The following is a 15,686-nucleotide window of genomic DNA, read 5'->3' on the forward strand; positions in this document are numbered from 1 at the left end:
TTCCTAAGAGATTTTAATGCTCAATCCAGTTTGGATATGGAAAAATTAGATAATTGATGTGTTTTCTGATTTCAACATTTTCAGAGTCTGGGATAGTAGTCTGTCCCAGAATAAATCAGAATCTCAATATTACTAAAGCAGAATAAAATCTGCAGCACCTACTTCTAATTATCTTTCATCTAGGTGGTCCCAGTAGGAACTGGCACAAATTCAGTCTTACCACATGATATGACAATGCTAAATGAGAGAAATACCACCAATAGTGAGCTTTCTGAAAGCCCTATTATTTTTTCCAATTGACAATTGTTTCTTAGGTATCATGGGAAATATGGAATATAAAAGTGCAGTTCAAGAAAGCTTATTCTGTTACTGGAATCCCATTTTTACATTAATCCATGCTAAGAGTTTGACTTCATCACTCAAAATTAAACAAAATAAAAGATTAATGCAAAATTATCTTAGCAGAGCCAGTGGTGAATCCAGGCCAAGGGACTAGTGTGTGAATATGCATCAATGTTAATGGTTCTAGAGACTTTACGGCTAGACCAGAGTTAGCTGACCAGGCCAATGTATATGATTATGACGTAGGAAGGAAAATACTGGAAAGGAGACTTCCTTATGAGAGTCTGTGATATGCCTTTGGCAACAGTCAGTGCTATAAGCAATACTATTCAGGACAACAATGAACTAGACTATAATTTTTTTGTATGGACTCCCTCATAAAACTTAAATGGTCTTCCTTAATTTTTTCTACCAAGAAATTCCCATATTCTTAGCCAAATTCTAAAAACAAGGGAACTCTTTATTATAAAGGCTTCCATTATAAATAATGCAAAAGGACCTATTTTTACTATTTAAGCCAGATCTTCAGTTGTTTTGGGTGAGGATTTAATCCATTCCAACCCATGTTTATACAACAGTTCAAGACACAGGACTAGAGAAGAGAGTGTATTCATTTCCTTTCATCTTGTTTTAAATTTGAAAAAAAAAGAAAAATAATAAATTGTTTCATAAATTACTGTGCTTAGTTGTTGACTCTTCATGAAAACTGAAAGTGGACCACATGAGCTTAACTATGGTTCTCTGAAATTGTGAATTATGGGTCTATATTCCAGCATTTCACAAAATGTTCTGCTGTAACTTCTGTTTGTAATTAGTTACTTTGGGAAGAACTAAACAGATGTGTTACTGTTTCTTTGAATTATCAACTTACATTTAAGACAAACTACATCTTCTGAAGAAATTTTGCACTCAAGGGAATTATTTGTCTCATGCTAACAGACTTTTATGTGAGATGCGGAGTTAGGTTTAGGTTCCAGGTGTTCTAGACTGAAATTAATAGGGCATACATTTTTTTAACATATATGATGATCACATTTAGTTCTGACCTTATGATTAAGAAAGAACGTATTCCCACACGTTAGTAGTTGGAAAACATAACTACCAAGGAGTTACAGCAATAAGAGTTGATGTGATTAAGCTGAAGAGTTAAGGGTAGCTGAAAGAAACTCTTAAGGTAATTACAAAGCCTTTTGTACAGGGCATTGATGGCTAATTCTTTAGATTTTGGTTTTGGTAGGGAAAAAAATGGTCAGAAAAGAGACATATATCTCCTCAAAAATACCAAACAATTCTCAACATATAATTTTCAGAGTAGTAATATTTTTTTGTCTTGACAGAAAAAAAATGTAGTTATAAGAAAAAAGTTGTTTAACCATATTATGTTTTCAGACATGAAAATAATTTGTGAATTTTTATTTTTGAGAATTGGAATACATAATTTGATCATCTTTTTCACTTTACATTTCCATAAAATGTTAATTCTCTAATAAATATATTGCTCATCTGATCATGAAGAAAAATTACAGTTTGAAATATTACCAATTATATCTGCTATTTAAAAAATTAAGATTATGTGGATTTATATATCTGACTCAGTCAAATATCAACTTTTATATTGATATTCTGCATGACAGATCAAGAGCAAAGAAAAGATGGCCATTTAAGGCTTACTTGACAATCTGGAAAACTTTATTACCAAAATGTGCTCATTAACTATAAGTTTATGAATTATTTCCTGCTCTTTTTTCCTTTTATTGATCTACTCTTTAGCCAGTAATTAATCTCTAATCTCTTAAGTCTTTCTTAGGATATGTTTTTTTTTGTTTTTCAACATACATTCTTCAATTACAGTCCTAATGCTGAATTTTCTGAATTCTATGCATCAGAGAGTGTTAGGGGTTTTCACTGAAATAGAAATTCTAATAATATCAAGTGATACTAGAAGCCATTGAAAGCTAAATTTAGCAAATTAAATTAGATTAAGTTGTTTATTTTTCACTTGCCAAAAAAATGTGCATCACTGGGTAAAGAGATTTGCAATCTCATCTAAAAATAAATTTTACAATCAATTCATATTACTATGTAAGTAATATGATAATTATTGATAATTATTAAAATATTATTGATGATTTTTTTAATGAGGAAAATTAAAACATACATTAATTTCCCATCAAATTTTAAAATAAATATAAAGGAATCTTTCAATAAGCATGTCAATGTGAAAATAAGTATTACAAACTATATTTTGGTTTCCTTACTTAGTAAATTCATTAGGTTAATAACTGCATTTTGCCATTAAAATCATTTAATAAGAAAATGCAGAAAAAAATATAAACAAAGGTAGACTAAAAAAAACAACCATGAATTAAAGTCAGTGAGAGAAAACTTGCCTAGCATTTGGAAGGCTCTGGGTTTGATCTCCATTACCTCAAAAAAGAACTAAATATAATATCATCCCAATCTAAATATTATAAATTTTTTTCAGTCATAGCCATATGAAGTGAAAAAATTCAGGGGAAAATAGTACTCATTATTAGTTACTTGAATAACATCTCTGGTTCAAACTCATAATCAGAAGTTAATGTTTATTAGAGATAAGGGCAAAATAGTTTCTGCTGGGTATTGAGGGGGGGGAGCGGGAGGGGGTGGAGTGGGTGGTAAGGGAGGGGGTGGGGGCAGGGGGGAGAAATGAACCAAGCCTTGTATGCACATATGAATAATAAAAGAAAAATGAAAAAAAAATGTTTCTCTTTTTGTTTTCAATTCATTATCATTTTTTCTATTTTATTCTTTAACTGCTTCAAAATCCTATTTCCTTCTCAATTATATATCTTTATTTCTTATAGATAAGCCAGTCATAATAAGAGATTAATAGTACTCAAAATAAGATGTTAAAAAAGTATATTATAAATATATAATAAATATATGTAATTTATAATACTAAATATTATAAATTAACACATTGCCAGTGTGATTAATCTTGTGTTTGGGGGACATTATTAAGCAAAATAAGTGTTGTTTGAGCATGAGCACTGGGAAAACACAATAGTCAATAAACAGCTACTGAGTGAATGATGGGTTGATCGCATGCTTTGGGGTGGATCTATTAGACAAAAATATGATTCACGTCACAGCTTGTACACAGAGCCATGCATGAGTCTTCATCATAGTGCTCAGAATGGTGGCAATTTCAAACTCATGAATTGTTTGTTTCTTTGGTTTAATTATTTCAGGCCATAATTGACCATGGACAATTGGAACTTTGGAAAACAATACTGTGGGTAAAAGAGGACTACAGGATTACATCTTGTGTGCGTACTCTTCATTCATTGTACATTGCTTCTTTATGGTATATTAAAAAAATAAGAAGTTTGAGGCTGTGGAGCGGCAAGGCCGCCCCTCATCTCACTCCTAACCATTACACAGTAGAAATGGAAATCTCCTTTTCTTAATTTTGTTTAAAAAATAAAACCTTGATTGTAATTTTGGAGACCATCAAAACTGTGAAAATGAATAATGACTCTGATTTGGCTGCAATCTGCAATCTGTACATTCATGTAACTCCCACTGAAACTAATTATTTTTTCTTCAGTTTATGTTAGTAGGAGTAAGGCATTTAGAGGTTTCAATTAAATTGTCCATCTTGAAGTCAATTGGAGTTCACTGATTTTAATGAATGAAAAAGATATAAAACAAGATGGTAAAATTTGCTCAGGTTAGAATATTCAGCGTAGTTTCCTAAATTAAAGTATTTACTTAGTGTCTAAATTAATTTGAATTTTATGTATGTTAAATTGTTGATTTTTAAATAATTAAAATATATTTAAATGAAAATATACAAATGTCTTAATTCTCCAAGTTTACCATGTAAAATATGTTTCCAACCCTCTTGGTAATTAATTATTTTTTTCCTTCTGATATATTACTAATAACATGTACTACATTTTTCTTCAATTGAAATTTAATTTAAAGCTTTGTTTCAAAGGTGCTTATAAGGGGAGGAGGTGAGCACTAAACACAGATCCTGTACAGTCATACATAAGGGTTTGGCTGGGCACAGATACTTTTATCTAAGAAGACGTAGAACTATCAGGGGAACAAGTTCTGAAAATCTTAGAATAAGTGATGATAGGTAGGATAGATAGGTAGATGGAATATCAGAATAAGAAAACAAAGAATTAAGGTACATTATATCAAATTATAATCCACGAAAGATCCACAGGTACATTATTTCATTCAAAGAAATCCTCAAGGCCTGGGGGTGTAGCTCAGTGTTAGAGTGCTTGCCTAGAATGCATGAGACTTTGAGTTCACATCAGGCCAAACACGCTCATGAATCCTCTTCAAAATTTCTGTACACATGTAAAATCCGCTGATATATTATTTGATGAGCATATGATTCTCCATTGTGCTAAGTTTCAAATTATTCCAAATAGCTCAAATGCTCTCATACTTCAAATCCCAATTCCCAGTTCAAATGTTATAAAACCCTTAGTAAAAGGATATAACTCATAAATCTTCACATAATTCATAAACTTTTTATACCAATGTTTTGTTAAGATGTGTGTAATTGTGCCCATATGTTTTAAATTTTATTTAACAAGATAAAGCAATGAGAAATGTTGCTTGACAAAATATTTTCCCTAGACTAAGATATTCAAAATAACTTGGAGGTGTCTTGTCAAATAAAGTCGTCTAAGTCCTTTCATCCATTAGTTTTTGCCATGTTTTATTAATGTCACATTTTTTAGCCAAAAGTGGTAATATTGGACACAGGACAAAGTCTGACATCCAACCCCAATGCTGTTCCCAACAAAATGATGCTTAAAGAAAATGCTATAATCTACAAAATGAATCTCTTAAGCAAATTGAGAAACTCATATTGCAAAAATGAAGTACAAATAGTTAATATGCATTCATTAGCTGAATGGTACATTTAAATCTGTTAAAATAGAATACCTAGTCTTTAAAATTCAAGCTAATGTTTTTCCATAAGATTTACTCTGTCTTCCAGAGTTTTTCATTTTTTTACCCATTTTCTTGATTTTTATGAGATGTTAGAAGTAGTAAATATTTTCTGAGATTTGTTAGTTAATCTATGATCACAGTTGATAACCATAATCTGTTTTTCATCACATTAGCTGGGAATTCAGAGAAAATGAACAAGTAATAGATTTATATGCAATATGACCATAGATGTAGTTTTATGTCCACGATCCTCTGCCTTATATTTTGTTCAATGTTTTTCTCAGCTTATACAAACCCTTTTGAGTTAGCCAGATGAGATACCTCCACATTTCGTCTTTTACATAACAATTTAACATGGCACTTTTCTATGTTGCCTCAAAATTGTACTTGAGACTATGGATAGTACCAAACCTTATATATATTTCCCTTGTCTTTATCTAATTCAATGTCTTGAAAAGACATAATAACAATATAAAAAATCAACATGATAGCTTCAAACTGGTGAATTTACAATGCTGTAGCTTATGAATTAACTCTGGATTCAGTATATTGTTTTCAGTTAATTTCTGATTAAATATATTATTATAGTAATGATAATTAAATGATAGTAATTGTCATTGTAGTATTCATTATGTGTTAGCATTACTACATAACCTATAAACTATGACATGGCATGGACTTACATAACTTGTGACTTTTAACTTTGATAATTTATAAACAACAAAGTACTAACATTTTTTCAGAGATAAAAGCTGAGGCTTAAAGATCGAACAAGACTCTCAAAGACTCATCAGCAAATTTAGAGCATGAACATTTAAACTCTAATATGAACTTTGTGAACTTTGCTGAGAGACCACATTTTTCTGTACTCTTAAGCTGCTGTTTAGAGACAGTAGGATAACTCAAAATTTGACTGTTTTATTCTGGGAAATAATTTTATCTTCTTTAGAAAGCATGTAAGTAGAAGACACTTGGGCTGCTAATTCTTCTGCATGTGCAATGCACAATACCCGTCCCTTTGAAACTAGGGGGTGAGTATAAGGGGCTTTTTTGACCAAAACATGTTACTGATCTGATATCTGTCACATGTATGCACAATTGTCTTTCTGACATGGCATGCGACAGTGACACAGATGGTAGAACCCTGATGCCTGAGGCAGCAATATGAATGAACTTCCATCACATATAAGTAAAATCTCTTCCTTAAAGCCACTAATATTTTGGGAATTATTTATTACTGCAGTCATAGCTATCAAGTTCAAGGAGCTTATACATAGGAGCTGATACACAATAAAAACTGATTTTTTGATGTCTTTTGGCTTTTGATAAATACACTTTTAATGGAATAGTAGGACTTCAGTCAAGAAAATTCAAATGATAAGGACCTAACTCATTTGTTAATAACTTAACAGAGTAAAATTAACACAAACAACCAAACACACTTAATATGTGCAAATTGATGAGTTTGGAAATAGGCAAACACCATGATACCATTCCTAAAGTTAAGGTGATATGGATATCTAATACCACTAAGTACCAAAGTTGCTCCTGTGTTTTTTTTGTTTTTGTTTTTCCTAGTAATATCAACAAGAGATAGTTTAAACCCACAAGATGTGTGGTTGATACTATATTGTGCCACACATCTTACAATCTATTTCACTAACATAACTAAACCTTTATACCCATTGAACACAAGGTCTATATTATTAATTCAAGGTTAGCAATTATATTGTAATCAAATCTTATCATCAATAGTAAAGATTAGTAAGAAGTAGAAAGCTAAAAAGAAAAAGAAAACCATGTGGAAATACGATGAATAAAACTCTATTAAAGACAACTATTTTCAATATATGTGAAAGAAAGACAATTCTTACATTAATCTAAAGAGAAATAAGCTTTCTTTTCCTGTACACATAAAATTTGCTTCAATTTTAAGTGAGTGCGTATATGTGTGTAATTTCCATTTTAGCCTTGGGGGCCTCCTGAAATTATAATAGTGTAATGAAATAGATGTGGCATAGACAAATCCATTTGTTGATGAGGGATTTGGGTCTCCACTTGATACTATACTCACATTTCATGTGACAAAATAATACTTTGAACATTATTTGTTCACCAACCCTCTGATGGTTCAAATTAGAAACATTTAGAAATAGCAATAAACACAAAGGTAGTACACTGGATTCGGTTTGCAACAAAATAAGAAAAAGAGATCTTTAAGGAACCCCTTCTTATGAGTTAAGAATTTGCAAGAATATATAATAACACTGGAAATAACTCAAAAAGTCTTGACACAGTTTTTAAAAATAAAGAGGATTTGACTTTGCATGGGACAAGATAGCTAAATAAAACAATGACAATCTATAACTCAGTTCATTAACATAAATGATGACTCATTTCCCTTTTCCCTTTACATTTATCATCTTTAAAAGATCTTGAGGACTGGCTGGAGATGTAGCTTAGTGATAGAACACTTGTTTACCATGTAAAATGTAGTGGATTCTACCATCATCACTAAAAATAAAAGATATTGAATATATAAAATCAGCAACATTGCTAACAAAGGAAAAATACTAACTTTAAGTGAGAAAAAAATTATTTTTGTAAAAATAAATGTAAACAAATACATAAACATTCATTACTAAACAATGAGCTTGTACATATGCATTTACATAAAAAGTTATTATTAGGGCAAATTGTATTTCTTTATAATAATAAGGAAACCCATGGTTAGAATTATAAGACAAGTGCATTGTGCATACTATAAGATTTTTGCCATTGAGTTTTGGTTATTTGTTATTGGTATCTAATGATGTTAGAAAAAGTGAGTTTGAATGATCAGAAAATTGACAAATTTTATAGCTGTGACACATTACAAAGATTATTAGACAAATCACCAAGAATATTGGTTTCAGTGTCCTCATTTGTAAAATAGAATTGGAGGCTAAGTAAGCTTTATCTAAAGATTCCTTTCACTTCACAATTTGCTTATGAAAGCTAACATTCCAAACTGTTTATTGGAGATAAAATATTGGAGTAATTTTATACATTCTGGAATGAGATATTTGTAAACAAAATGAACATTAGCCAGTCTGATAATTAGCTATATTGAAAAGACATTTTTAAACTCAAAAAACTTTCCACTCAGTCTTTACAGATGCTTTCCAGAGTAAGAGAAGTCAGAGCCTGTCAGCAGACACTAAAGTTCTTTAGCATTTGATACTTCAAATTCTGCTGGCAGCATCGCAGGGTGATGTCAGCTCCTTGTACAGCACAGAACATTTAATACTCCCCCAGAGCGTCTCACTTGCAGATTTTGTGCATTTTTAAATACCATGTGCGCTAGTGGTTTTTCTCCAAATGGTGACTAAAACCTTTAAGAAATTATGCTAAATCTCAAAAATGGATGTTATTGTGATATGGAAAGCAATGTGAAGAAAATATAAAATGCATATTAGATGTCTGAGAAAACAGTAAAAAAATTAACAAATGACTTACAAACATTCTAGAAGAAGCTATGGGAAATTGTATAATTAAAACTATAATCATTTATAATATTTTAAAATAAAATTCCTTAAACATAAAGTCACGTTTATTAAAAGCCTGAATGATTTATATTCAGACTATGACTGGACTGGTTACTCTATTTTCAATAACACATTTCCAATGGTTTTGGTGTGAATAGTATATCAACATCATTAATTTAGTAACAAGAGATATAATAAAATGCAATATACTCATTCATTTTATTTATAGATAAATATTTTATTGAGAAACTTGTCTTAATATTTTTATAAAGGAACACTTTTTTTTCTTTTTTTCTTTTTAGCAGTATTGGGGTTTGAACTCAGAGCCTCATGCTTCCTAGGCAGATATTCTACCATCTGAATCACTCTACCAGCCTTTTTTCTGTTGGGCATTTTCAAGGTAGGGTCTCATGAACTATTTCCCTGTTCTGGCTTTGAACTGGGATTCTCCTGATTTCTGCCTCCTGAGTAGCTAGGATTAAAGGCATAAGCCACCAGCACAGGCCTTTTTCCTTTTTCTTAAAATCAGAACTACAAATAGGGCTGAAATTTTTCTTAGGAACTGTGGTACACTAATTGAAATGAACCACTGATGGCACAGTGTATAAAGAAATTACTATATATATACACAATAAAACACTATTCAGCCACAAAAAGAATGAGATTCTGTAATTTATCACCACATGTATGGAACTAATGATTATTATGTTAAGTGAAATAAGGCAGGCTTGGAAAAGCAAGTATTTCATGGTGTCTTTATATGTAGAATACAAAAAAGTTGATCAAAGTTGAAAGTAGAGTGATGGTTACCAGACACTGGGAAGAGCACAAGGGAAGAAAAATTTTGACTAATAGGTATCAATGTACAGTTATGTAGAAATAAGAATCTAAAGAAAAGTATTGGACAGTGTGATAATTAGAGAAAACAATAATGTATTATATATTTCAAAAAGCTATGAGGAATACTTTTGCATATTTTCACCATGAAGAAATGATAAATTCTTAAAGAGATAGATATTTTCAACCTGATTTAGTCATTACAAATTATGCATATATCAAAACCACATATTACTCCATTAAATGTGTATATTTTATATCTTCATAATAACTTCATATATATTCAGAAACAACTCAACAGTATGTAATTCAACAGTATGTAAACATATAAAAAGACAAGAAATAATTTTAATTTAAAAATTATAGGAACAATAGTGATGTTATGATGGTGGTAACAATGACAGGAAATTTTTTGTGCATATTATTACAATAGATCTGTCTCTATGAGGGAGACTTCAATTATATAAAAGATTGAACTTCTGAAGGAAAAAGTTTGAAGACTAGAGAAAGAGGCAAACTAAATATGGTATTTAGTAGAGAATGAAGCCATGAGCTGAAATCCAATATCCTTAGCCCCAAAATTATTTTGGAATGCAGTGAGAAATTTGAGATTCATAATAGATGTATATCTAGTCACTGTGAAAGAAACACATTGCTTTAATTGGTATCATGAATAGAAATATGCATAGGTAAGATAACAAAACATTTTTTATTTTTAATCTTTTGTTATTCATTTATTCATATGTGCATACACTGTTTGTGTAATTTCTCCCCCTTGCCCCCCTTCCCCACCCTCTCTCTCCTCCCCCTTTCACTTCCAGGTAGAACCTGTTCTGCTCTTATCTCTAATTTTGTTGAAGAAAAGAATAACAAGGAAGACAGAGTGGTTTTGCTAGTTGAGTTAATGATAGCTATACTGAAAGATTCCTAGCGTTGCTTTCATGTACAAATGTGTTACAACCCAAGTTGATTCATCGCTAACTGATCTTTACACTGGTTCCTGATCCCCTTCTATTATTGACCTGTTGCTTTAAGATTTCTTTATTAGTTCCTCTGGAGTGGGGACATCAAAAGCTTTCATGTTTCAGGTTTTCTACCTATTCCCGTATCTCCCATATGTACTTTCCTCTTGTCATGTGACCCAAGTCCAACCACATTGATGCACTTGTCCTAGATCTAAAGTCCACATATGAGGGAGAACATACAATATTTGGTCTTCTGAGCCTGGCTAACCTCACTTAGAATGATGTTCTCCAGGTCCATCCATTTACCTACAAATGATAAGATTTCACACTTCTTCATGGCTGAGTAAAATTGCATTGTGTATAAACACCACATTTTCTTGATCCATTCATCAGTAGTGGGGCATCTTGGCTGTTTCCATAATTTGGCTATGTGAATAGTGCTGCAATAAACATGGATGTTCAGGTGCCTCTGGAGTAACCTGTGTTGCATTCCTTTGTGTATATCCCCAGGAGTGGGATTGCTGGATCATATGGCAGGTCTGAAGAGACCACACACAGAGTTAGAGAAAATATTTACCAGCTATACATCAGACAAAGGACTGATAACCAGAATATACAGGGAACTTGAGAAACCAAAGTCTCCTAAAATCAATGAACCAATTAAGAAATGAGCAACTGAACTAAATAGAACTTTCTCAAAAGAAGAAATTCAAATGGCCAAAAAACACATGAAAAAGTACTCACCATTTCTAGCCATAAAGGAAATGCAAATTAAAACCACACTAAGATTCCACCTCTCCCCTGTTAGAATAGCCATCATCAAAAACACCACCAACAACAGATGTTGGTGAGGATGTGGGGAAAAGAGAACCCTTGTACCCTGCTGGTGGGAATGCAAGACAAGAGAACTTGAAGGATGATTTCCTTTCCAAACATTCCAGGTTTCTCTTAACTAATCACCTAAGTTGACAAAGTTGGGGTCACGTGAGCAAGAGTTGACCATGAAACTTTCCAATTTACAGACGTCAAAAGCATAGTAGTAGGTGAAATGAAATGATATAACAAGTTGAATTGTTAGATGCAGGAAGACATTTAAAGTAGCTCTAAAATCCATAGATACAAATTTGACCTAACCCTTAATTGCAGTTCCTTGTGTTTTGAGGCATTTCCTTAATTTTCTGCAAATTATTTCAATATCTTCCTGCCCCTGACTTCTTTGTCTTACACTTTCTGCCTTTCTGCTCTGGTTTGTATCTGTTGTCCCTTTTCTGTTCAAGATACTTAGTCAGGATACAAAATTGAGTTTTTTCATTGGCTTCCATATTAACACTCCCCCCGCCATCCAATATCTCTTTAACTTATTAAATCTGCTGAAGTTCTGTTCTCAGAGAGGGAGACACATACCAAGTGACTGATTGCTGAACTGTTCACTCACTATTCTCACATCCATTTTCCTTCCCCCTCTCTCTCCCTCTCCTTCTTCTTCCTTTCCTCCCTCTTTTTCTCTCCCCATTAGATATTTTCATCATATTGCCCATAAGAGACATTCTTTCATTTCTGAGGACTTGAGAATCTCAGACTTTCTTACATGCAGTGATTCCTTCTCAAATACACAACATTGCTTATTATGTTATAGAGATTCTGTACTGAACTTATGAGGTTGTGATTTTTCTCTGGGTTTAAATCCTTGGTGTGCCTGTGTGAGAACTGCCCACACAGAATGGTTTTAGGTTTAATCGTGTCACTCTTGGCAGTTGTGTTCATTTCTTACATGTTACTTGTACAAAGGAATAGAAGCTGTCAGTCATTAAAATGGAAGGCATAAAGCTTTGTGTCTGTCTAAGGATAAAATTAGATTTCTCTGTCTGAGTTCTGCTGATTCTTTTTTATTCCTCAAAGCAAATTGCTTTTCTAAGGTATCAGTATTAGCAGAAAAAGCCTCTGGTAGGACAGGTACTACTAAAAGCTTATTAGGCACAATACTTTGTATTCTCCATAGCATATCAAACCATTGGAGAATAGATTGACTCAATAGAAAGCTCATTTTCAAAGTTTTGTGAAATTTCATGTGCTTTGCTATGTATTTTGCTTTCATTCCCATTCCCTTCTCATTTTATTCATATCTAACACATCACATTTCTTCATATTTATTGACAGTGCAATAAATATGTTCATTGTTGAAGCAATAGACAGCTTTAGCAAATGGCTACCTTTACAATGAAAATTTAGTATCAAAAATAAGATAAAATTGTATAGCCTCATTGAGAAATTTGAAATACTGTTTCAAGCATTCTAATATTTTGTGTAGTATTTTTTGTATAACTGATTGCCTTAAGTGTATTTCACTATGGGATATAAAGTACGTTTCTATAATAACATTTATTCAAACAGGGGATTTTATAATATAGCATGTATGCTTAAATCCAATCTTAATTATTAAAAATATTTGAGTTCAAAATATGTAACTTGGTACCTCTCATTATTTACATTTATAATCACCACAGTAAGCTGAATGGTTTGATGTACATTGAATGTAAAATTACATGGATTGTTATAAAATATTTTTTAAAATTTTAATATCATTTATAGGTGAATTTGTCATGAAGTAAACAGGAAACAAAGTTTTCAACACTATTGATGAATATTAATACAGTATAACTTATCACAAATAATTCATGATTCACCAATTTCTGCTGGGAGTGTAATAGAAAGTCCAAATGGGGTATTATTATTTAGAGATAAGAAATCAAATGCTTTTTTGGATGAATGGAAGCAAATTTTTTTTTTTTTTGTGGGACTGGGGTTTTAATTCAGGACTTCATGCTTGCAGAGCAGGCACTGTATCACTTGAGTCACACCTCTAGTCTATGAATGGAAACAAAGTTGAATTTAGACTCTCAAGTGTTTCATTGATTAAAATAGTAAAGGTATTTTAAATATTGGTATTGTTTTAGTAAATGTTAAAATCTTTTCTCAAACATTTTATAACATCATTGAAAAATTTAGCAACATATTAAATATAAAAAGTACATATCTTACAGCAATGTTGTTGGACTTGGATCACATGACAAGGGGAGAGCAAATTTGGGAGGTATGGGAATAGGTAGAAAACCCAAAACATGAAAGCGTTTGATGTCCCCACTCTAGAGGAACTAATACAGAAATCTTAAAGCAACAGAGGTCAACATGAGAAGGGGATCAGGAACCAGTGTGAAGATCAGTTACCAATGAATCAACTTAGGTTGTAACACATTTGTACATGGAAGCAATGCTAGGAATCTTTTTGTATAGCTATCCTTAACTCAACTAGCAAAAATGCTTTGTTTTCCTTATTATGCTTATGTCTTCTCTTCAACAAAATTAGAGATTAGGGCAAAACAGGTTCTGCCTGGAAGCAAGGCAGGGAGGAGGGGAGAGGCTGGGGGCAGGGAGCAGGGGGTAGAAATGACCCAAACAATGTATGCACATGTGAATAAATGAATAATAATTTTAAAAAACTACATATCTTAGCCAAAGTTATTTATAGTTTACTTTTCCTGCTGATCCTGATTGTCAGCAGGAATATATAAAATAGATAATGAAATAGATAATAAAAGTGTTGTGGATATCTTTCTGCAGTAATTTTTCCTCTTTTAAAGGTTTTTCTATTTTTATTGTATGAAAGAAGCAAACAGTTTTTATGTGTTTACTTCTAACCCATCCCTGAGTTTGTATTTGACGTGTTTCTTATAAACAGCATGCACCCTTCTTAATTAGTTTAGTAATTTCCACCTTTGAATTGGAATGTTTAAAGTTACAATGTAATGAAGAAGAATCAGGTTTACCCATCTTTCTATTTATTTTCAACTTTTCTCGCAATTTTCCTTTGTTTATTCCTCTTGTCTTCTTTTATATTAGTATGTGCTATTTTAAATATACCATTTTATTTCCTGTATTGCTCTGACTTCACATTACTCTAGTTCCCCTAGGAGTATAACACACACTATCACATCCTATCCTGAATTAATTTTATACCCCTTAACATTTAATGTCAAGATGCTATAATAATATGTTATCTAGCCCCTCCCATAATTTTTGGTATTTTGCCATACACATCAGTTCTACATGTTATATCTTCACCTAATAAAATATAATTTTATTTATAAAATTTTATTTTGTATAAATTAAGAAAACTAAGAATAATTTGATGTTAACTAACATATTTGGTAATCGTAGTGTTCACTCATTCATGTAGATACCAATTTTCATTATAAATATTTCTATTCAGCTTAACAATTTCCTTTAACATTTTTTCAAGTTTGACTCTGTTGGCAACACATTTCATAAACTGTGTTTAAATGAAAATGTCTTTATTTCATCTTCATTTAGAAAGAAAATTTTAATTAATACAGAATTTTAGACTGATAATTTCTTTCCTCTGCTAGCATCCTGATCCTGATTTGATTTCTGGCATATATTTCCCATAAGAAGTCTTCTGCAATCTTGGTTTTCTTTGGGTTACTTATATTTTTTTCTTGATTTTGAGTTTTACCAGTTTGGATATGATATGCCTAAATGTAATTTATTTGGCATCATCCTGCTTAGATTTTGTTGTTTTTCTTTGATGTCAAGTTTGATGTATTGCTGTACATGTCTTCCATCTTGGAGTTTCAGCTTGGAAAAATGTTATTTGATCCCATATTTACTAACCTTTTCTTCTGCAATGTGCAATTTGCAATTAGTACCCTAAAGTTCATGTTTATTTCATACACTGTATTTTTAATATTTTTAATTTTAATTATATATTAATAATACAAGGGGATTTCAATTGTGATAATTCCATATATGAATACAGTGTACTTTCAACAACTTCACCCCCTCCATCATATTTCCGTTCACCCCTTCCTCTTCTCCTTTTTCCTTCTGTCCTCTTCTATTTTTTCCTTTCGAATTTTCAAATCTCAGTGTGGCCGAATGACTCAAGTGCTAAGAGTTCCTGCCTGGCAAGAGTGAGGCCCTAAGTTCAAACCCCAATGGTACTGAAAAAAGCAAAAATGAATTTTTATAT

This window comes from Castor canadensis, chromosome 8, assembly GCF_047511655.1.
Source record: "Castor canadensis chromosome 8, mCasCan1.hap1v2, whole genome shotgun sequence".
Classification (NCBI taxonomy): Eukaryota; Metazoa; Chordata; class Mammalia; order Rodentia; family Castoridae; genus Castor; species Castor canadensis.